General features: G+C 35.4%; 1 protein-coding gene across 2 annotated transcripts in view; it reads left to right on the top strand.

Annotated features, from left to right (window-relative positions):
* Mllt3 (MLLT3 super elongation complex subunit) overlaps positions 1–23,326 on the top strand; it is a 273,357-nt gene that overhangs the window by 223,170 nt on the left and 26,861 nt on the right. The window contains exon 1 of one of the 2 annotated variants that reach the window (XM_042692939.1): positions 12,385–12,520. The exons of the other annotated variant lie outside the window; for it this stretch is intronic. The gene's annotated coding sequence lies outside the window, so the exon portion shown is untranslated. Of the gene's footprint in view, positions 1–12,384; positions 12,521–23,326 lie in introns of those variants that run through there. 2 annotated transcript variants of the gene reach the window in all.

Genomic DNA, 23,326 nt, shown 5'->3' on the forward strand with positions numbered 1-23,326 from the left:
TCAGTCATTGGCCTTTTGTAACATAACCCAAAATATCCATACCTATATTATATTATTGAATTATTTTAAAATTGAAAGGAAATCTTTATAGTAAGGGCACAGTACATAATATAATGTCACTTAACATTTGCAAGAGAAAATGTGCTGGTCTACGAAGAAGACTGGATTTATATCTATCTGTCTCATCACTTTAACTTTTAAATCTAATCATATGTTATCAACTAGTAGCATTGTTTCTATATACTACTATATTTTCCCTAAAACAAAGTAGGTAAAAACATCACTCTTTGTCTCTATGAGTATTTGAAAAATATCCAGTGAATGACTAGAAATCCATCCATGTTTGTGAAATATGGGACTTTAGTGTCTGTATGTAGGTAGGTAGGTATGCATATATAGGCTTATATTTCTCACATTTTTCTATTTTGAGACACTAAAGTCCAGATGATGATACAGAAAACAACTATATGAGATCAATAGGTTTAAGGAAGGGCCTCTCAGTGGTGTCTTGTCAAGGATCAACATACCTCAAGAAATCTCCCAAGATGACTAGCTTCCCATCAACTCCCCAAGGCCTCTCCCAAGTTTCTGTATGTTCCCAAGCATCCTGAGTTGCAAAGAAGTTAAATCTGATGTTGATCAGAAGACTTGAAGAACTTCTAAGAACAGTACTCAAAAAAAAAAAAAAAAGAACCTAAAGATAACTACTATGTCTCTACCTCATCTTTTCTTAAACCATGACTGGTTTCTCACAGCCTCAGAGTTTCATCCCTTGATTGTCGTTTCTACTTTATTGGCATCTTTAAAAGATAACATCAAAGTCAAGAAGAGATGCTTGATGGGACAAGGCTAATTTTCTATGACTGACAGTAATTTTTCTATTAATACAGTTTAATATACTAAAATACTCAAGATCTTTTTCACCATAAAAATTATCTGTTCTCTTTCATCCTTTCCTAATCAGGATAATTGTTTGATTTTTTAAATGGAGGAATTTGCATTCATCGTTGTTAAATTTTATTTCCTTCGGTTGTGTCTAGAATTTCTACTTGAGTATAGTATTTCTACGTTATAAGGATTTTTAAACGTAATTTTGGGTTGAAGTGGAATAAACTATCCTTTCCACTAGTGAGCACACCTTCTATATGTTTATGAAATCTGCTGTAAAAATAGCAAATAGGACAAAAATGGAAAGCTCTGTAATGCTTCACAGAGAGCTCTTTACTGGATGACATGGACCCTTTCAAATAAGCTCTTCACACTCTAGCCACCTCGGGAATCACCCAGTCTGCATCCTCCTCTATCTTAATATCCCTGTCTTTAAAAAGCCTGTTCTGGCTGGGCACCAGTGATGCACTCACGCCTGTAATCTAGCTACTCAAAAGGCTAAGATCTGAGGACAGCCCAGGCAGGAAAGTCCTGAGACACTTACCAATTAACCACCAAAAAAGAAACAAAGAAAGAATGAATGAAAAAGAAAAAAATCTGGAAAGGGAGCTGTGACTCAAGTGGTAAAGCATTAACCCTGAGCACAAAAGCTTATGATCAGTGCCTAGGCCCAGAGTTCAAACCCTACAATCGTCACATGAAATAAAAATTCTAAAAATGTAGCTAGGATTTACTATATACAGTGCCTAGTCATCTAATGGGATTTTATTCCAACTAGATGACTGATATTAATTTGTCTTTTAGAAAATTCTTTCTTCTTTTGAATATTTTTTATTATCTTTAAGTAGTTATACAAAGGAGTTGCCATTCAACAAAGCAGTTTATGAATACAGTACATCTTGATCAGTGTCACCCCTTTCAACATTCTCAACCCCCCCCCCCCACCCCCCTCCCTTACTTATCTTAATTTTAGGTTATGTATAGATTTTTTTTTTTTTTGCAATTTAACGAAGTAGTTTATGTGTTCAATGAACCTTGAGCTGTGTCATCATTTCAATACCTTCATCCCCCCTTTGACCTCCTCCTTCACTTATATTTCTCAATTCTGTGTTAATATACAATGAATTCTTGCCTACATGCTACAATTACCACTCCCTCCACACACCCCCTCTGCCCTACACATACTTAGTCCTTTAGGTAAATATGTAAGGCTCAGGAAGAAATCTAGCTTTGTGATCTGACAAACCATTGTCTGATGCTGTTATGATGTGAACTGTTCTAGATGTTGATCTGATATATACACAACATATGAAATAATTGAGCTATTCAACTAGATTTGTACACTTTTCTACACGTAAATCATATGTGAATTGTATCTCAGCTTAATCTATAAAACATCTTAATTTGGGGGCTGTCCTCAGCTCTTCAGCTCAAGGCTAGCACTCTACCACTTGAGCCACAGCTCCACTTCTGGCTTTTTTTTTTCTGCTTATGTGGTGCTGAGGAATTGAACCCAGGGCCTCATGCATGCAAGGCAAGCGCTCTACCACTGAGCCACCTTCCCAGCCCATAATTGTTCCTTCTTACCTAAGTATTTTGGAGAGGTTGTTTCTTATGTCTGAAGAATTCCTGGTAAATGTGAAGTACTGAAGCAAAAGGCATGACAACTTTAAAGCACAAACTAGATTGTAGACCCCTGAGGTCTGGGATCATACCTGGATTCTCCAATGCTGTTCACTAATTGTGTTGACACATTTCAGACATGTACAAATGTAAGTCAGAAAAATGTACATACAATTTTTATATCTATATAGCTTGCCAATATTTTATATAAAGCAATTCATTTATGATTATTTGAGAATCAGAACTTTTATCATACCATAATTACATCGCCATTTTTCATTTACATTAATACTTTTTCAACTAGCAGGCCTTAATCTATATAACAAGGATCTATGTTTTGCTTCTAAAGTCCTATCCATATTTATAGCTTTAGAGGAAAATTAATAATTCTACTTTTCTAATCACTATTTAAACTTAGCACCTTGCCTTTTATCTCCATATATCTCACTATACTTGTTTAATCTGTATCCTTCTTCATGTAACACTGTCAAATCTACTACTGTTTTCTTTGGCTAATGTTTCACATTTTATTTTATCTGTCGTTGAAAGGTTGCTGCCAAACTGACCACTAAATTTTCCTTGTTGATTCTCATAACATTTCCATTTTAGAAATTTCTTTAATAATCCAGTGGGCCAGAGTATTACACAATGCCCAAATTATACATGATTTAATTACATTTTAACCTTGGACAACACAAGAAGTGACTCAAATTGTCTTATTAGACAGAGTAAGAAAAGGAAAACCAACTGTGAACATACGTTCAGTTTTGTCTTTTTAAAAATAGCTGCTTATATTGCAATATAATTCACCCATTTAAAGTGCTCTTTTTGAGCTGGATGCAAGTGGCTCATGGCTATAATCCTACATACTTGGGATGCTGAAGTCAGATCAGTTAAGGGTAGCCAGGCAAAAAGTTCATGAGACCCTTTTTTAATTCTAATAACTGGCATGGTGATTGATACACATTGGTCATCCCAGCTACAGGGAAGGCTGAGATTGGAAGGATTTCAGTTTCAAGCCAATCTGGATAAAAATGTTCATGAAACTCCATCTTAATAGAAGCTGGGTGTGATTACATGCACCTGTCATCTTAGCTATGACAGGAAGAATTGCGAACTAGGCACAGACCCTGGCAAAAAGTGAGATCCTATCTCAAAATTACCAGTACAATAAAAGGATTGGAATGTGGTTCCTTCTGGTCTCTGCCAGGCAAACCTAAGACCCCAAGTTTAAACCCCAGTAGGATAAAGTGTTCATTGATGCATTCTATCTTTAGTATAGTCACAAAGTTATGCAGCTATCCCTGAAATCAATTTTAGAACAGTTTCCTTGAGCCCAAAATAATTTCCATGCCCTTTAGCTATTGACTCTCAATTTCCCATTGCCTCTAGCCTTAGGCAGCACTTATACTTTCTGTCTGTAAATGTGCTTATTTTGGATCATTTGTGATCATGGAATCATTTAAGTAAGATGTGGCATTTTGTGTCTGGGACCATGCTTAGTTATAATGATTTTAGTGTTCATCAACATGAACAGAACTTCATTCTTTTTTATGACAATAAAAATAAAGACATTTTGCATGTCTTTTCATTAGCTGGTGTACAATTCTATTGTCTTTGATGCACTACCCTTTTGGCTGTTGTAAGATATGTTATTACAAATAACATTTGTGCCATTTTGGTATGGATTTGCTGAAACATTGACTTCTAGTTCTACAGCAGCATTCAGAATTCTTGACATTGTATTGATATAATTTCCTATTTCTTCATGATTCTGAGACTGTTGAGAAGATTTGGAGAATTCTGATATTTAGGAAGATGGGTTATCTCTCTCCCCAGATAAACATTTCATTAGGTAAGTTATATCCCATTCCCCAAAACAAGATAAACTGAACAGTCTCACATCTTTGTTGTTGATGGAGATAACTCTTTCCTCAATTCTCTGGTCTGCAACTTGTGAAAACCTTTCTGAAGGATCCTATCTTTTCAGATATTTTTTCCTTCCATTTGCTTTTTATTTTTGTCAAATATCTTATTATTGTTGTTCTTCAATGAAAGACTTTTCTGAAAGGAACCTGCTTTCTTTTTTTAAATGACACATTCTGCCATTTCCCCTCAAACTTTGATTTTTCTTTTCAGCTGACTGTTCAGTGGGTTTTTTGTTTTGTTTGTTTTGTTTTGTAGCCAGCCCTGGGGTTTGAACTCATGGCCTGAACACTGTTTCTGACCCTCTTTGTGCTCAAGGCTATTGCTCTACTATTTGAGACACAGCACTAATTCTGGCTTTTTCTGAGTAGTTTATTGGAGATAAGTGTCTCACAGACTTTTCTGCCTAGGCTAACTTTGACTCATGATCTCAGATCTCAGCCTTTTGAGTAACTAGGATTACAGGTGTGAGCCAGTTTTGTTGTTTATTAAACTAAATGTTCAAAGAAGTAAATTGCAGATTTCTTACTTATCAAGAGTTACTCTTCATGTTTGTTTTTAGGCTTATATAAGAATCAATTTGGTTAAATGTTCTAGTGTGGAAAATTTTTTCTAGCTGAGATTCAAAACATTGATCTTCATAAACATCAGTTTGAACTTGAAGCATGTATGTGTTTATTGGTTTGATTGGGTATTATTGTGAGTGGTGGTGAAGTTACAGGTGTAACTCCTCCCCACCATGAAAATGATCCAGCCCTACATTCCTCTTATAGAACATGAACATCCTGATATCTACACTTACCCATTTTTAATACTTGAGCTTTTGAGAAAACTAAGGAATGGTGCTTGTTAAATCAATGACCTCTGGGTAACCATCCTATAGAAGTTTGCAGTGACTTGGTAACTTTTTCCCAACTGCCTTTTTAAAGATAATTGCTGTATCAAAGGAACTAACTATATGTCTGCTATAGAGTATTTTAGTGATGAAACTTATTTGTACTCATTCAACAATATAACTCCCATGTAAATTCCCTCTTAAGTATAATGTATCACAATTTGGCTTCCACAGTAATTCTGAAAAACTCAGACAAGATCAGAACATTGCTCTTATGTGGGATAAAAATCGAGGGTGGGGGAGAGAGGGAGGGAGGGAAGGAGGAAAAAGGAGGAGAGGGAGGGAGATATTGATTCTCATTTTAGGTAACGTTATAGCAAGTATCTGTAGCACTTTGGGTCTTGTTGACTAATGGAATCTTTTTTTTTTTAATTGTCAAAATACTGTACAGAGGGGTTACAATTACATGGGCAAAGTAATGAGTACATTTCTTATCAAGCATTGTTGCCTCCTCCTTTGTTTCCCCTTCCCATCTGTTCCTCCCTCATCCCCCCTTCTCCTCCCCCCACTAATGGAATCTTAAAGGAACAGAAAACTAAATAAAATGTGTGAATAAAGTCACTAAGGGTTTTTTTTTTGTATCTCTGCAAAAGCAAGTTTATAGTTTTTATAAACAAAAATAGGCCAAGGGAAATAACATTGCAAACCAAATCAAAGAAATACGGTTTTAACAATGTTATCCAAGCCCCTCTCCACTGAAAACATGATGTTGTTGTGCTACTTACCCAGAGAGTAGGAACCAGCAAACTAGAGCTCAGGGAACCAGTCTGGCACACTGCTTGTTTTTTTATAAATAAAGTTTTATTAAACACAGCTATGCACATTTCTGCCTCTGCTTGTTTTTATGATCACAGTTGTGTGGTTTTGACAGAGACTGTACTGACTATGAAGTCTAAAATACTATGAGGGGGGCTGGGAAGGTGGCTCAGTGGTAGAGTGCTTGCCTTGCATGCATGAGGCCCTGGGTTCGATTCCTCAGCACCACATAAGCAAACAGAAAAAAGCTGGAAGTGGCGCTGTGGCTCAAGTGGTAGAGCACTAGTCTTGAGCTGAAGAGCTGAGGGACAGTGCCCAGGCCCAGAGTTCAGGCCCCATGACCGGACCCAAAAAATAAAATAAAATAAAATACTATGAGGTCTTTAGTGGGAAGATTGAAGACCCCAGCTGTACAGGGTGCAAAGTCAGAAGGACTCTTTCAAATCTTCATCCTCCCACTACTAAAGGAGTTGAGAAATGTGACTAATATTTAATAACTTACATAGAAAGGGAAGTATGGAATAATGTACTAGAAACATGAAAAAGACCTGAAATGCCATCATAATACACAGCATTCCTATGGTAGAGAGTAGTAGCATCTGCATAAAATAGCACTACTGGGCCTTTAACTTGTCATCTAGGTTCCAATCAGGATAATTTAAAAATCTATCTATCTATCTATCTATCTATCTATCTATCTATCTATCTATCTATCTATCTATCTATCTATCTATCTATCTATCTAATCTATCTATCTATCTATCTATCTATCTATCTATCTATCTATCTATCTATCTATCTATCTATCTATCTATCTATCTATCTATCTATCTATCTATCTATCTATCTATCTAATCTATCTAGAAAATATCTTGGTTTTTCACCACAGAGTATAACCAAGGGTTATAACTGTAAAAATCAATCTGCATTTCTTACTGGGAATTCTCTTGAGTATAAAATATCTAGTGTGGTCAGATATTCACTAGGCTATATTATTCCAGCACATCTTTAGAATAGGAGCTTAGGGCATCTGTGGAATGGGATCTGTCATCTGCAGTGATGTCTGTGGCAGCTGAAAGCATTTATAAATAGGCTTTTTCCACTCTTGCAAGGTTTATTACCACTGATTGGGCCTCCAAACAAATCTTGATGACAGGAGCCAGACCAACACCTTGTTGGTCTTTCTTTAACAAACCCATAGCTGGGATGGGGGCACCCCCCCCACCCCCCGCGGGGACTGAGGGAGGGAAAGGGGGAAAAGGAGGAGAAGAGGGAGATATTCATTGATTCTCATTGCTAGCAAGTATCAGTCTTCACATGTAGCACTTTGGGTCTTGTTGACTAATGGAATCTAGTATGAATCTGTGAGTGAAATACAGTAATAGAGACAACTGGAAATGGGAATTTGGTTTCTATTTAAGGGATTATGGAATAGTCCTACTAAAACTAGAGAGAGAGAGAGATGAGATCTAAATACTTTGTGTATCAGAAATTCTAGCTTGCTTCCAAATACATCTTGACCATAAAAGCCAGAAAGAGAGGAACCATTCAAGCAGATTTGGTCAGACCAAAAGTATTACTTCACAATGGTCTCAAATTATAACTTTATTCTAATGGAATGCGTTGTCAATTACTAGTACATGATTACATGAAATTCCTGTAGATGATTTTAAAACATAGTAGTTTAGGATGGTGGTTCTCCACATGGGATAGCTGTTTAAATGCACTAGAACATTTTTCCCACCCTCCCTACCTTCTCTCCCCCCTCCCTCATTTCCTCTTGCTCTCATGGGTATTGAGATTTGAACTCAGGGCCTAATGCTTGCTTGTTCCCAAATCTTGAAGTCATTTTTATTTTATTTGTGGTAAGACAAAGTTTACTTCTGTAGAAGGGTTTTCCACTAGCATTTCCATTAGGCACTTTTAGTTGTTTCACCTTAGGTATGTTGGTGTCAAGAGGATGAGTAAAATTTTTCTGGTTGAGAGCTTAGCATTTTAGGACAAATTATTAAACCTTTCTCAAATCCTTCTGGACATGAAAGAGTGTATTTCTTACTGTTTTATATGTTCTCAGTTGAACTAATAACATTTTATATATTTCAAGTTTATTGGCAAAGTAGAGGCTAGTTTTTTTTACATGTGTAGATATAATTTGATTTTATTTTTGTATTTGAATGATAGTGACAATTTTTTGTATCATCATGTGACTATAACATTTTAAAGTAACTATTGAAGCTACAATACATCTGAGTCAGATTAATATTTTAACAGGGGTAGATTCATGTTTTGGATAGCTTTCATTAAGAAACGAAAAAATACAAATTTTATATATTTTTACAAAATAATGGAAAAACATCTAGCTATTTGGCTATGCAACGCAGGATTTTGTATCTTCATTAGCTTCACAGTATAGCTGCCTCTTAATATATCAGATACATCTTCATGGTGGTTTTGATAGAGTTTAAATGCGTTTTAGAGATTTATTAAATTTTTAGCAATATATATCATATTTTGATACCGTTGGACATACTTATCTGTTGTCTTTTGGTATGATTAAACTCATGGCCTTGAGAATGCTAAACACAGTACATACTCTAACAATGAACTAGGCCCCTAGCATTTAGTATAGAGGCTAGTTTTATAAAGAAGTAAAAAACACACCATAGTCCCACCATTTATTTTTACATATTCCTTAAAGTAGGCAGTATATGACATAGTATCATTTGTGGATAGCCTCCTTAGGGAAATCAACTATGAGATGGTTGGATTTGTCTTAGGTTTTTTGTTTTGTTTTTTTTTTTGTTGTTGTTGATCTCTGAACTCTGGGCTTGAACTCTGGGCTTGGGCGCTATCCATCAGCTCTTCAGCTCAAGGCGAGCACTCTACCGCTTGAGCCACAGTGAACTTCCGGTTTTCTGGTGGCTTATTGGAGATAAGAGTCTCACGAACTTTCCTGCCTGGGCTGGCTTTGAACTGTGATCCTCAGATCTCAGCCTCCTGAGTAGCTAGGATTACAAGTGTGAGCCACTGGCGCCCGGCTATTGTCTTAGGTTTTTTATCCTTCTTCTATTACCTTTTCTTAGTTCCTTTTCTTTCAGATAAGACCACCATCACACAAACTTTCAATCCATTTATAAAAAGGAGACAAATTGGAGTATAAATCCCTGAATAGAATTCCTAGCATCAGGAATTCTTGATGATATGTAAGTAGAAAAGGGAAGAGGTTCTTGAGAATTCTTCATTTTATTACTTTCAGTGTACATACGTTAATAGCTAGGGTTTTTATTAAGTACATTGATTCATTGTAAGTTTCATTAACAAAAAGAATTTATAACATTTTAGTCTGTATCAAGAAGTAGCATTTTTACTTTTCTGGATGGAGATTTAGATGATTATAATATCTAAAAAGGTAAGGAAGAAGAATAGGCCAGCTAGTCTAGACCATCACACAATGAGATCTTGGAACTTCCAACTCCCCAGGATGGTGCAGCTGGCTACTGCTATATTTTCTGTACTCTTAGTGAGTTAAATTTGGCTTCACAAAGTATTTTTAGGAGTAGATAAGACTATGTAAGTAGAACTTTGCAGTTTTAGCCAAAGAAAACAGACTGTAGATTTGATGGCTCTATTTGATTTATTAGTACCATATGCAGGGCCTTTTGATCTTAAGATTCAGTTAACCAATGAATTGAAATTTATCAGAACTTCATCACATGGGAAGTAATTTTAATTTTCCTGTAGTGTTGATACTAATGTAATTATCCAACACCTGCTTCTCATTGATGGTAATTGTGTTGGTTTATATTAAATTTTAATGATAGGTACAGACTGAACATTAAAAAGCTTTTAGATAACATTGGAAACACTCTTATTTCTAAATTACTTCATATTTGATTACTTCTGTTTTAAAAGAAAACACACACACACCTTCCCTCTTGAGGGCTGACCGTGTGACTCAGCAGTATTATGCCAGTCTAGCAAGCTTAAGGACCTGAGTTCAAACCTAGAACCACAAATTAAATAAACTCCAACTAAGAACAGGGGATTTGCATGTATGTAGTGACTGTGTTATTTTTAAGGAAAAGGAGAAATCAGCTGACCTTGATGATGCTGCGTGAGCAGGTGTTTATGATGAAGTCTACTCAATCTTAATTTGTCAGAGTAAAGGAGTTTCAATTCAGTATGAGGTGTCATACCACCTCTGAATTCTTTTGTAATATGTTTCATAAGTTAGAAAACTACTATAGGACAGACATTTCTGTCATTGAGCAATGGGCACTCATTTGTTTTTGTCTTTTTATTCCTGAGACAAGCGAATCTATGACAGAAGTACATAAGTGTGTAAAATCAAAATGATTTGTTAAGAACAGAGTCATCGGAATGCATTGTATGCTTGCATTGATATGTCACCATGAGCTATTCCGTGCATCACTAACGTATGTTAATGAAAAAAGCAGAATTGTGATATTAGTGTTTTAATACTTTGTACAAGAGAAGCTTGTTAGTACAAAATAATGGACCCCAGTGAGTTTCATTTCTTTTTCCTGTGAACTCTCAATAACTGTCTCTTGCCTATAGATGGTTTATGTTTACATTAACTATCTTTTGTTAAAATTCTCCTCTTTGTCTCTTCTGTTTGCATAGAGGTCATTTCTAGAATGTCATATATATCTATAGATATATATCTATATCTATAGGTATAGATATATATATGACATTCTTCAGCTCCCAGCTTCAGAAGTTTATGTTTATAAGAAAAGAAATTTTGAGGCTGGGAAGGTGGCTCAGTGGTAGAGCACTTGCCTTTGTATGCATGAGGCCCTGGGTTCAATTTCTCAGCACCACATAAGCAAAAAAGAAAAAAAGCCGGAAGTGGTGCTGTGGCTCACATAGAGTGCTAGCCTTGAGCTGTAGAGCTGAGGGGCAGCGCCCAGGCCCAGAGTTCAGGCCCCACGACTGGACCCAAAAAAAAAAAAGAAAGAAAGAAAGAAAAAAGAAATTTTGCATCAGTCTAAAAGCAGGTGCTGTATTTCTTGGAAAGTCTTTTTTTTGTGGTACTACATTTTGAACTTAAAGCCTGTGTTTGCTAGCCATGTGCTGTCCCACTGGAGATTGCAGCCGTTTTTGTTTTAGTTGTTTTTTAAGTAGGGTCTCATGTGTATGCCTGGGTTGGATTGTACTTATGAATCTTACTTTGTCATCATGGTACATATGACCAACTAGGACCAACTTTTTGTTGGTTCAAATGAAGTCCCTTTTTTGGTGTGTGTTTTTCTGTTTTTGTTTTTGCCCAGGATTGCCTTACACTATAATCTTCTTGATTTCTGTCACCCAAGTAGCTTTGATTTTTAAATATCCTTATTTCACAGTTATTAATAATAGTAGTAGCCAATATTTGTCATTTATTCCCTGTACTGTTCGAGGTGCATTATCTACACGTTAACCATATGAACTGGTACCGTGATGGATTCCATTGCTGCACTTGAGAAATGATATGACTGAGGCATGGAAGGATTGTATTACCTACCTAAGGTCACAGAACGAGAAAGTGGTTGTACTGGATTCAAACCAAGTCTTCTGTTTCCTGGACCTCTGTTCTCAATCACTCTATCATTCTGTTCCCTCCACCTCCCTATTAATCTGGTGTTTACAAAATATTTGACATTTAGATTAAGTTGTAAAACTCATACAAAAGAAAAACATAATTATTTCAAAAATTTTTCCATCTTTTATAAACTCTCCTTCTGTCATAGAGCCTATATCTACACTCACTTTCAGCTTCTCACTAATATATCAGAATAAGAAGGAAAGAGATCTTCCTTAGTGACTTTGTCCTGTTTACAGAATAGGAGTGTGTGCTATAACTGATAGGAAGGGCAGGTCCTCCAGTTAAGCTAGTCATAAGATAAATAGATCTTGGAACTTTTACATAGTAACTTTTAACTATGTGCTTTATGAAACTCTGTGGACTAGTGCAGGAAAGTTATTGAAGGTCTCATGTCAGACTTCTAACAGAAATACATTCTGGAATAACAAAGAAATGTTTTTCAAGATCTGGGTATATTACCCGAGTTAAATGTTTGACATTTGATCTCTCTAGCAGAATGTCCTTACTGCACATACAGTACTATCAGATGAAAGAGGCTATTTCTGAAACAGTTCAGGGTGAATGTTTGCTTCTGATTAGCGTGTGTGAGTGTGTACATGCTGTGTGTGGGGGGGGGGGGGGGTGAATGAGTAATTGCGAAGTCATGACCATGTGTTTGGTGTCATTTAAACTGCCAATCTAATCTAAATATGCATGTGAGTGCCTGAGTAGACTGCTTTCTTTTCAAGAGGCTCACTCCAACCACTCTGAATTCCTTGCTGACACACATGAACTTTGGGCCACTTCTGTATTCCTGAGGGCCACTGTGTTTCCTTTTAAAAGAGGTGAGGATGATAATTTGCTTCCTGTATTTCTGATTTTTTTTTTAAAAGGCCAGCTGTTTATTTACTATGTGCAATAACTTCATAGGGAAGGTAGCTTCTAAGATGGTCTACAAGGCACTTGGGACAGGGGGCTCTGGGAGTGATAGAACAAGTATAGAGAACAGAGACTTTTATAGAAGAATTAATGGGAGAATTGAGGAGAATCTTAGTAACTTTAGATAATGAACTTGCATATTTCATTATTAATCTGATTAAGAAAATTTAGAGAAAAAGTTTAGAAATAGGAGGTATGATTTTATAATACTTCATTATATAAATGCATCCCTGATAGGCATTCTTTCTTCAAATTATTATCTTTCTCTTCTAACTTCAAAAGTTTTAAGAATTCACTGGTAGGTTTTATCTGTGGGTGAATTCTTAAAATAAGTATTAAAGAAACAAAAGTTTTCTGTACTCATGAATGTATTATTAAGTAATTTCTCTTATTTTCTTAGAGAAGCTAAGGATTAGAACTCCAAGTACTTCAGCAATTTGACATGAATCTTTTAACTCAGAATAACATGATTCTGTTCTTTCATATTTCACATAATTATGTATCAGCATAGTTTGAAAAGATTTACATTCATAATGTATCCAATTATATGCATTTGGGCATAAGGTCATATACTGCAAACTGAACTTAATATAACAACTCTTGTCATCTAATGACTAAATATATTGGATGAAAATCAGTGGTCACTTAATTGTATACTAAAATGTTTTGTTAATTTTTAAAAACTTGTCACCATAAATTCTTACATGTATTCAACTTTTCTTTTAATACTTTCAAAATCTATTTGAATAGAATTTGGGTTGTCTTTCTGGTTAATATATGTGAAATATAATCTAAATGCTCACAAAATTTAGAGAATATAGCATTCATTTGGTTTTACGTTTTTGTCCTAAAGAAATATAGTAGTTATTTAGAATCTGAAATTTCAGAAAGCATTCACTGCTCATTCATCAGTGGAAATAAAATTCTCTAAAACTCTGTTCAAGGAGATTTTCTCCTGTGGATCTCTGTAAATCAAATGCAACCACACAGTGTCTAAATAGTTATTATGCATAAACAGGAAAAGTAATTGTATATAGATGCTAATAAGTTATTTTTTTCTAGAGAGGATAAAATGTATTATGTTTATTTAGATGTGGTGATAGCCAAAACTTTTAAAGAAATCATTTTTGAACACATTACCTTTTGAAATGTTTTCATTCCAGCACACTTTAAAAGACTGAAGCTGATCCTAAGAAATTATTTTCACTCCATAATGAATTATATTTTATATGATCATTAGTGGGGCGTTAGTGTTCCTTCAGATTTCCTCTTTCCTCTTCTCCTTTCTTCTCCTTCCTCTCCTCTCCACTTTCTTTTCCTTCCCTTTTCCCTTACCCTTTTTCCCTTCATATTGATCAGTCCATACTTACAAAATTTTAAAGTATGCTACATATCAGGAAATTTATGAAAATTATAATGCCAATATTTCTAGGTTTCCTTCACATGCTTAATTTATAAGAAAACACCATTTTGTGGACTAATTTAACTTTCAGTTTCCACTAACCAGCTGGAAGAGATGGTATGGTCTGTTCACATTTCATATTGATCATAAGGTAAAACCCAGCCAATCTCTTGGTAATGTTTATTTAAGTTAAGGACAGTGAAGTAGAAAAAAGGTTTGTTTCTTCAACTTGCTTGTTAGCGCTTGGTCTTTTATGTATAATGGATAATAATTAGCTGTTACTATGTAGGAAGAAATTTGTAAGCCATGTTATAAATTAAATATGTTGAAGTTTTAGAGTATCATACACAGATTCAACATGACTGTATATTTGCCTATTGTAAGGTTTGTAGAGGTAAACTTTTCAAATAATGATTTTACCAATAGGAACTACTCTTATTAAGATTAAAAGCAAGTTTAAACCATTCTTGAGAGATTGAAATTGAGTGTTTCTGGGGATTGATTCAGAAGCATTTCCAAACTCTCCGCTAAGAAAGCAGTAAATCATTGCTACTATTGCTTTAATTGAACACTGGATCTTGGGCCCTCATTAAGTTGTCTGTGAGGAAAAGAAAATTGAGGCCAGTGAGAAAGAAGCCAAGGAGAAGACCTTTAGCTGGTGCTGTCCTAAGCTGCCATTGTCAAAGGACATCCTTTGAGCTAATTTCTGCCCCATTTAAAAACAAAACAACAACAACGACAACCCCCCCACTATTTAGTGATTAGTGACCAATGGATAAGAGCAGAAAGCCAAGTGAATAAAGACCATAAATACTGAAGTCTTTGGTATAGCAGCCTGTAAAACTGTCAAAAAACATTGCTTATGTGACAAAAAATAGCCTGAAGTGACAAGAAGTGTTAGCTTCCTAGGCAATATTCCATATTCATTGTCAGAAGACATGATTTAGTTTTCTTCAGAAAATAGAGATTCTTCTTGAATTCAGCACCTGCCTAGCTTTCTTTGTTTTACATTATGTATGTTTGTTTGAAATGTGTGGTTGACTGCATTTCCCGGTAGGAGTCATGATGCCTGTATAAAGATAGCTGCATTTCCAAAAGTAGAATCATGAGTACGGAAGCTTCTCTCTGATCCATCAAGATCTACTTACTTGCTGAGAATGTTAAGCCTGACTGGAATGAGTGGGTGAGTGTGTATGTCTATGTGTGTGTGTGTGTGTGTGTGTGTGTGTCCTTTTAAAAGGCAGATGGTTAGGAATTTGATGCTGCCATGTGCCTTTTACTTGTTTTTAAATTAAAAGGCTAAAGTTCATAATTCTTAAATATTTCTTTCTTAGGGAAAAACAATAGAAAATAAAAACACAGAAGTATATAAGTCTATGTTAAAAACTATTGAGTTCTTCTGCTACAACATCTAAGATTCAAATGATGGAAGTGTTGGTAGCTAGTACTTTAAATTTGTTTTCATTGGAGAAAATTCAAGATGCCGGATCCTAGGTCTTTATTTTAAACTCCTATTTTCCTGAACCTGACAATAATGCTGTGGCATTTGAGTGACATTGTTAGCCATGTTAATTCTGTGTTTTACTGTCTAACCCCTAAAACCCAAATGTGTGTTTTAGAGATGTGATTTCATTATGCTTCTTCAGCTTAGAAAATTGTTATCAACTGAGGGTACTTGGTTTTCAGCATCCAGGCTGTGAGAACTAGAGGTGTCATTCATTTGAAGGGAGCAGATGTTAAAGGTTCTTGCCCCTGCCTCCCTAATCCTAAACACCCCTTGAAGAAGAGAAATGTTTTCTTCCCCAAATAAGCATCTTTCCAATGGTGAGAAAAGGCGGTAAAAGGCAGTAAATCTGCCTTCTCATTATGAAGTATAACAATAGATTGATTTATGAAGAAAAGCAACTGTTAGCCTCATAGAAAATGTGTGCATGGAAACTCAGGTTCTTTTTTCAGAGCCTGGACAGGAATCTAATATTAACTAATACAAACTATGTTATTCTGAACACTACATTTTTTTTTTAAGAGCTACATTGAGAACAAAAGAATCTTATCTCCTAATATTTTCACAGGAGAAAACAGTCTCTTAAGTGTGTCAGAATTTTGGTATTTCAGTTAACTTTCATTAAGATAGAGAGGGCTTTTTTTAAAAAAAAAAAAATAAGTCTTATTTTTATTACCTTTTTGTTAGGACTTGCCATTTTACATAGTAGCAATAGTAAGCATAGCATATTTAGGTGTTTGGCTGTTTATAAACAGTTTTACTTCATACTCTATATTTTTTTCATAGACACAATAAACAGAGAGTCCCAACTAAAGCCATAATGGAGATAATTTTAAGTTTCTGGGGAGATTGTATAAGGTATTTTGTCTTGTTTATGTTTTAAGGAAGTCTGTGTGCACTTTAAAATCTTTAGAGCACAATTGTGACCTCTTAATGTAATACTCATTAAGCATTTGTATGTGACTTAAAAATACAGCTTTCAGGTCCTTCTTTGAGCGTTAGTATAAAATGTGAGTCCAGATTGCTTTCAAGCAAATTGAAATGATAGTTATGTATATTTAGCAAATATGAGCACAAAATTTGGAATCTTAAGTGTAACCATTGAGATTTGAGCAAGTAAATTACAGAATTAAAACTATTGATTAGCAGTAGGACTGGTACTGAAACTCATCTCTAAATAAACATGTATCTAATGTGTATTTATATATGCACATACATACATTTTATAGTCATAGTAAAAGTCATTATAACAACAAAGCACATGCTGAGCTGAATCTTTAAAAGGAAAGAAGGAAGAAAATATAAATTCAGGTTCTGTTATTGCCTTTTTCTTATTTCTTTTATTTATTATTTATTTCTATTTATTGTCTTATAGACAGTATCTTTTTTAATATATATTTTTATTGTAAAGATACTGTACAAAGAGGTTACAGTTACTTGAGTAAAGTAAGGTAATGAGTGCACTTCCTATCGAGCATGGTTACCCCCTCCTTTGTTTTTCCCCTACCATCCCTTTCCTCCCCAATTCCCTCCCCCCCCACCAAGCTGTAAAGTTCATTTCAATCTAGTGTCTTGTACATCTCATTGTTACAATGGGTCAACCTGTATCCTTATTTCAGCATTTTGTTATTTCCCTTCCCCTCCCCAAATTAGAAAAATGTATATACAAGATTCAGGACACTAGAATCAAATACAGTAAAAGCAGAGGTTATACCATGGGGGAAGAACATACAAAAGAAACAAAACAAATCACATAGTACATTATAAGTACTTTAAAAACAACAGTGAAAGATAAAACCTCTTGTGTCCCTATCTTGGGGTTCATTTCAGTTAGCATCATTTTATATCGTCATATGGACATAGCTTTTGACCTCTTCTGCTTGCCCTACACATGTACTAGTTATTGCAAATAAGGGAAAACATTTCTATTTATTGCCTTATAGATGGTATCTTATACACATCTACATGCATACATACATACATACGTGTATACCTACACTTTCCTCTACATAGAGGAAAAGGGCTCCAGTATGTTACCTGGGAAATACACCGTTATTTTAATTAGGAAAATACAAGACTTACAAAGAAATAATCCCTGCAATTATCAGCAATCTTTGTTGTATGAATTTAGTTAGAAAATGGCATTTTTGACATGGTAATAATTAGTCCATGTAAAATCAATGCTTTTTTTCCTTTGGATGGATTTCAGATTTGTAGAAGTCAAAGCACTATAAAAATACATAAAGTTTTAGAAATAAAAGAAGCTTTTAATACCATTATCATGGTGGTAATTCCAAGCTTCACATTTAGTGGGGAAAATTCTGTAATTCAGAGTAATGGTTAAAATGAATAGATCGGCTTGACAACTTGTTGAAGTCTATGAAGATTTTACTATTGTCTGCCAAATGCTTTATGAACATTTTAAAACAAGTTCTGTGTGTATGTGCGCGTGTATGTATGCTCTCACCTCACGTGCAAGTGTGCTGGTCTCAGAACTTGAACTCAGGGCTTGGGCATTGTCCTGTTCCTGAGTTTTTAAAACTCAAGGCTAGTAATGCTCTACCACTTGAGCCACAGCTTCACTTTTGGCTTTTTGGGAGGTTCATGGACTTTCCTGCCTGGGATGGCTTCAAACTATGATTTACACATCTCGGTCTCCAGAGTAAGCTAGGATTATAGCCATGAGCCAGTGGTGCCCAGTTGACAAATCCATTTTTAAAAGGTCTAAATTTATTAAGAAAGTGCAGGCAAATGCCTTGTCAGGATGTACTCTTCAGCTATATCTGTGTTTTGGGTAGTGCATTTCAATTCATTACCACCTTAATGTCCTAATTAATTCAATTTATTTTATTGTAATATTTTATTATTTATAAATTTATAATTATAATCCAAAATTGAGAGCAAGGACCAAACATCACATACTTTTAAGGTCTTTTTAAATTCATTACTGCCCTTATAGAGGCAATAATGTGATTTAAAAAATTATTTTGGGTTTCTAGTGCTTTTCACAAGTGGGTTATTTCTGGGTTATTTCACACATAAATGAAGAGAGTTCTGGCAGCAATTGCCAGATCTTACTGTGAGCTGATGAGCAGCTGTGCCATGATGCCCACTGCTCAGCTCCAGTAACAATCTGGGCCAGGTCTATCATGGAATTTGTTTCCCTTTCCAGCACTCTTTTGTGAAGCACTAAAGTTGGAACTCCTCTCACTTGTAATTTTGTTTCTTCTGTATACCTCAGCTAAGGGAAAGACATGCAAGCAGTAAATGATATAAGTCTTTTGCCTCACAACTAAGTGGTATATATTATATCCAGTTGTGAAACTCTTATTTCTATGCACGTAATCCTTGCTCAAATATTTTTAGGTGGTGTACTGTAAATGGTCTCTTTCCAGACAATTCTGCATGCACCAAACTCTTGACTAGTAAGGATTCTCAAGCCAGTAAGATTTTATAACACAACTGGCATATATACCATCCTGCAACAACTGGGATTTTTGATGGAGCACATGTTCTGGCTACAATAGTCAGTAGCAGCCTTCAAAGTAGTACTGATGATGAGAGATAAAAGACTCTGGCTTTTCTGCTTAAAAGAGAGGAAGCTCAAAGAAGCCATCTCTAAGTGTAGACAAGGGTCTTATGGAGAGATTTATAGGCCCTTGTTCTCCAAGGCCATTTCATTTCCTAATGAGATTTTTGTGTTCTCAGAGAGGGAGTGCTAAGTCCAAAGGGCAACAGCATTTAGTGATAATAATGAAGATATTCGTAATAATGATGAAAGCAAATGCAGTTTAAAAACAGGGTCACCTCAACATAAAGCCATTTACCTTGGCATCTAGGATGTTTTATCTGACCTTGGCATCTAAGATAATGCTTGTCTGCAATATAAAAATACAACAGAAATAAGGACATTTCCTGTTTGACTAACAGTTTAGTTGAGAAAGTAATTCTTAGTCAATGGCTCTATTACTAGAAGGTGATAGATATAACAATACTTTTGAACATGTAACATCCCAAGAGACTAAGTATTATTCTAGTTTCACATCAGGCGCATTCAGGTTTCATAACACAAATGGAGAGAGCATGCCAAAAAGAGATGTAGCATCTTGCCCTTACTGGTGTTCATAAACTTGAATAGCATTTAAAGGAGTTGTCTTCCCTTCCTCAGTTTCACCTTGTTTTGAAAGAAAATCTGGCTGACATATATTACTGCAAGTATTCAGTTATTGTCTTAGATGTTACCAGATTTTGTGTTGTAGAGTTAACAAACAAAGACAAATCACCTTTGAAGGCAAATGGATCGTTGCACTGTGTTGTCATGTATCTTCTTAATCAGGACAAGAGAGCATCAGGAGGATGTAGGCAGTTCAGAGGAGAAACTACTCTACTTCCCCTTACAAAACTTATTGAACTCGCGAGGTTCCTAGCTAGGACCAGTGGTAATATTGATTGGACAAATGTTAGAAGCGATCAATTCAAGCTCAAGAAGCCCCTGGGATGAGATGTTTTGTTTTACCATGGGTTTGCTTTGAGGGTGGATTACAAAATGTCCCTGGTGGACAGAGATTTAGTATATCTTTCACAGTGACATAGAAAGCTTGTTTCCTGACATTCATGTTTCAAGAGGATATAGTTTCATTCAGAGCACTACTTTAAATTAATTGAACTTTCCCACCATTAGGAGGTATAAAAGAAAGAGCAATATTTGAGAAATCTTCAGAAAACTTGATTCTAATGCACATAAATGTTACCTAATCTTAACTGTGCTGCAGTTTTTTCTGCAACATGGCAATAAAAAAATGTTACCATTATCAGCTTGAGTTCTCATCGCAAAATCTATGCCGTGGGTAGCTTCAACAACAGAGATGAATGTATTTCTTCCAGTTCTCAGGGCTGAAAGTCCCGAGTCAAAGAGCTTGGTTTTAATATGGACTCCTCCTTGTGTTCTCACATAATAAAAGTAAGAAAGACAAAGGAAGTTTTGCTGATATTTCTTTTTATACGGGCTCTTATTCATCATGGAAGCCTACATTCCTGACTTCACTTAAACCTAGTTACTTCCTAAAGATCTTCTGTCCAAAATCTATTACACTGGAAGTTAGGTTTTTCAACAGATGAATTTTAAGGGAGAGGGACACAATTTATTCCTTAATGCCTAACATTCTCATACAAAGCAATTGAAATAGGAATATCATATTGTAAAGAATATAAAAGATGCATTAAGTGGTTACAGTTACCAATGTCAGCCAAATCTGATTTCCATATACCTTTCTGTATAATAAGGTTTTGATCCTTATTTGAAGCAGTTATTGATGTAAACCCAGATGAATAGAAACATTCTATTTCTAGCAGTTTTACAATTGACTCTTTCATTAATCTTGTTAACTTAACCTAAGTCTTTTTTCTTATTACTTTTCAATACTTATTTCTTAGCTTACCTTTGGCCTTTTATTAGGATAGCTTTCTTGTAATATTATGCAGTCATAAGAATTACAAGTTTTACTTACATGATGGAGAACATTTCTCAGTTATTTGGCATGGATATAATGTTATTGCTCTTTACAATTAAATGTACAGCTCAAATTAAATGATTTTTGTTTCTTATAGATCAACTAAATACAATACTCCATTAAGTGATTTTCATATCAAGATATAATATCAAGTCTTTTCCTTTAAAAATTTATTTCATGGTAAAAATACTGTACAGAGGGGTTACAGTTACCTGAGTAAGGTAATGAGTACATTTCTTTTTTTTTTTTTTTGGGTCCGGTCGTGGGGCTTGAACTCTGGGCCTGGGCGCTGTCCCTCAGCTCTTCAGCTCAAGGTTAGCACTCTACCACTCAAACCACAGCGCCACTTCCGGCTTTTTTCTTTTTGCTTATGTGGTGCTGAGGAATCGAACCCAGGGCCTCCGGCTTGCAAGGCAAGCACTCTACCACTGAGCCACCTTCCCAGCCCATGAGTACATTTCTTGTCAAGCATTGTTACCCCCTCCTTTGTTGTTCTCCCACTATCCCTTTCCTCCTCCACCTCACTCCCTCCTTCTCCACCCCCAAGTTGTAAAGTTCATTTCCGATATAGTGTCTTGTGGGTATTATTGTTGCAATGGGTCATCCTGTGTCCTTGTTTCAGCATTTTGTTATTCCCTTCTCCTCCCCAAGTTAGACAAATGTATATACAAGCTGCAGGGTACCAAAATCAAGTACAGTGACAACAGGGGATATACTATAGGGGGAAGAACATACAAAGGAAACAAAAAAAATATAGAAATTATTAAGTCTTTTCTTAATGAAAGTATTACACTGAAAAGAATCCAGTACTTAAGTCAGTCTCGATGAAAAATGAACGGAGAAGTAAAGTATGGTATGGTCTGGTGTATTTTTAACTTTGGTTAGGAATATCATCTACAGAGTGTTTCTGGATATTTGTACAATGAAGAGACAATCTTTATTGCAGGCCATTTTGTATATGGGATAAAAATGTTCTGTAAAAACGTAGGAATGTATCTGAAATAATTTCTTTTTAACTAGTTTTACTTTGTTCTTTCCCTTTTTGCTGAAAAAAGGGGCACTTCCTCTCCCCCCCATCTTTTACTATATTTTGATTGCTTTAAAGAATAAGTTGGACCAAAGGAAAGACTTTTGACTTGTCTGTGCCTAATACAAGAAACAGTGCTAGATTGTGCGCACCTTCCCTTGGGATCTACCTTGACAGATGTGTCTTTTGAAACAGTTGAATTCTAGGAGTTATAAACATATAATTTTTCTTACTTGTCCTGGACAAAAATAATCCTTTAGAAAACCATTACAAAATGATTTTGTGTAGCCATTGTATGTTGAAGATTGCGTTGCAAATCTTGGTAGGCCCATTGTTTTAGTAGTAAGTTTATATCCATTTTGGGCAATAGAGGAATTTAAAACCTTTCGTGTGTGTGTGTGTGTGTGTGTGTGTGTGTGTGTGTGTGTGTGTGTGTGTGTGTGTGTGTGTGTGTGTGTGTGTGTGTGTGTGTGTGTGTGTGTGTGTGTGTGTGCGCGCGCCTGTTACAGGGCTTGAACTTAGGGCCTGGGTATTGGCCTTGAACTTTTGTACTCAAAGTTACCATTCAACTACTTGAGCTACAGCTTCACTTCCAGCTTTTTGGTGGTTAATTAGAACTCAGAGTCTCACAGACTTTCCTGCCTGGGCTGATTTAGAACTGCCATCCTCAGATCTCAGCCTCCTGAGTAGCTAGGAATATAAGAATGAACTATCTGAACCAGGCAAAGACCTCATTGTAAATAATGGTAACAATCAAATATTGATTAATATTGATTAGTTGCTATCAGAACAGTTGTTTAGGTGTTTTCTCACTTTGTTATACTGATTTAATGTAAGCATTTCTATATGAGATTTGGTACCTTCACTCTATGAGGAAACTAATGCTTATTTATGTTAGCTTTCCAAATCACAGCTAGTAAGCTTCAGAATTGAGTTTTTAAGCCCATATGTTTGTCATATACATAGAAAAGTCATTTAAAAAGATTTCATGATGTCCAGGTCATTAGCAAAATAATCAGAATCAGAATCTTATTGGACTTCTTTATTCTCTGTTTTTCCTTTTCCAAGTTTTTTCCACATTTTTATTTGTATCACTTAGTTGTATAAGGGGATCTCATTATAACATTTCCATATATGCATACAATATACCTTGATCAAACTTACTCTTACTTTTTGATTTACCATTCATAGATTCACATGCATTATTTTTTGAGATACTGAAGTTTGAACTTGAACTTGGGACCTTATACTTCCTAGGAAAGTACTGCT

Source organism: Dipodomys spectabilis, unplaced genomic scaffold, assembly GCF_019054845.1.
Source record: "Dipodomys spectabilis isolate Male_0828 unplaced genomic scaffold, ASM1905484v1 ptg000158l, whole genome shotgun sequence".
NCBI lineage: Eukaryota > Metazoa > Chordata > Mammalia > Rodentia > Heteromyidae > Dipodomys > Dipodomys spectabilis.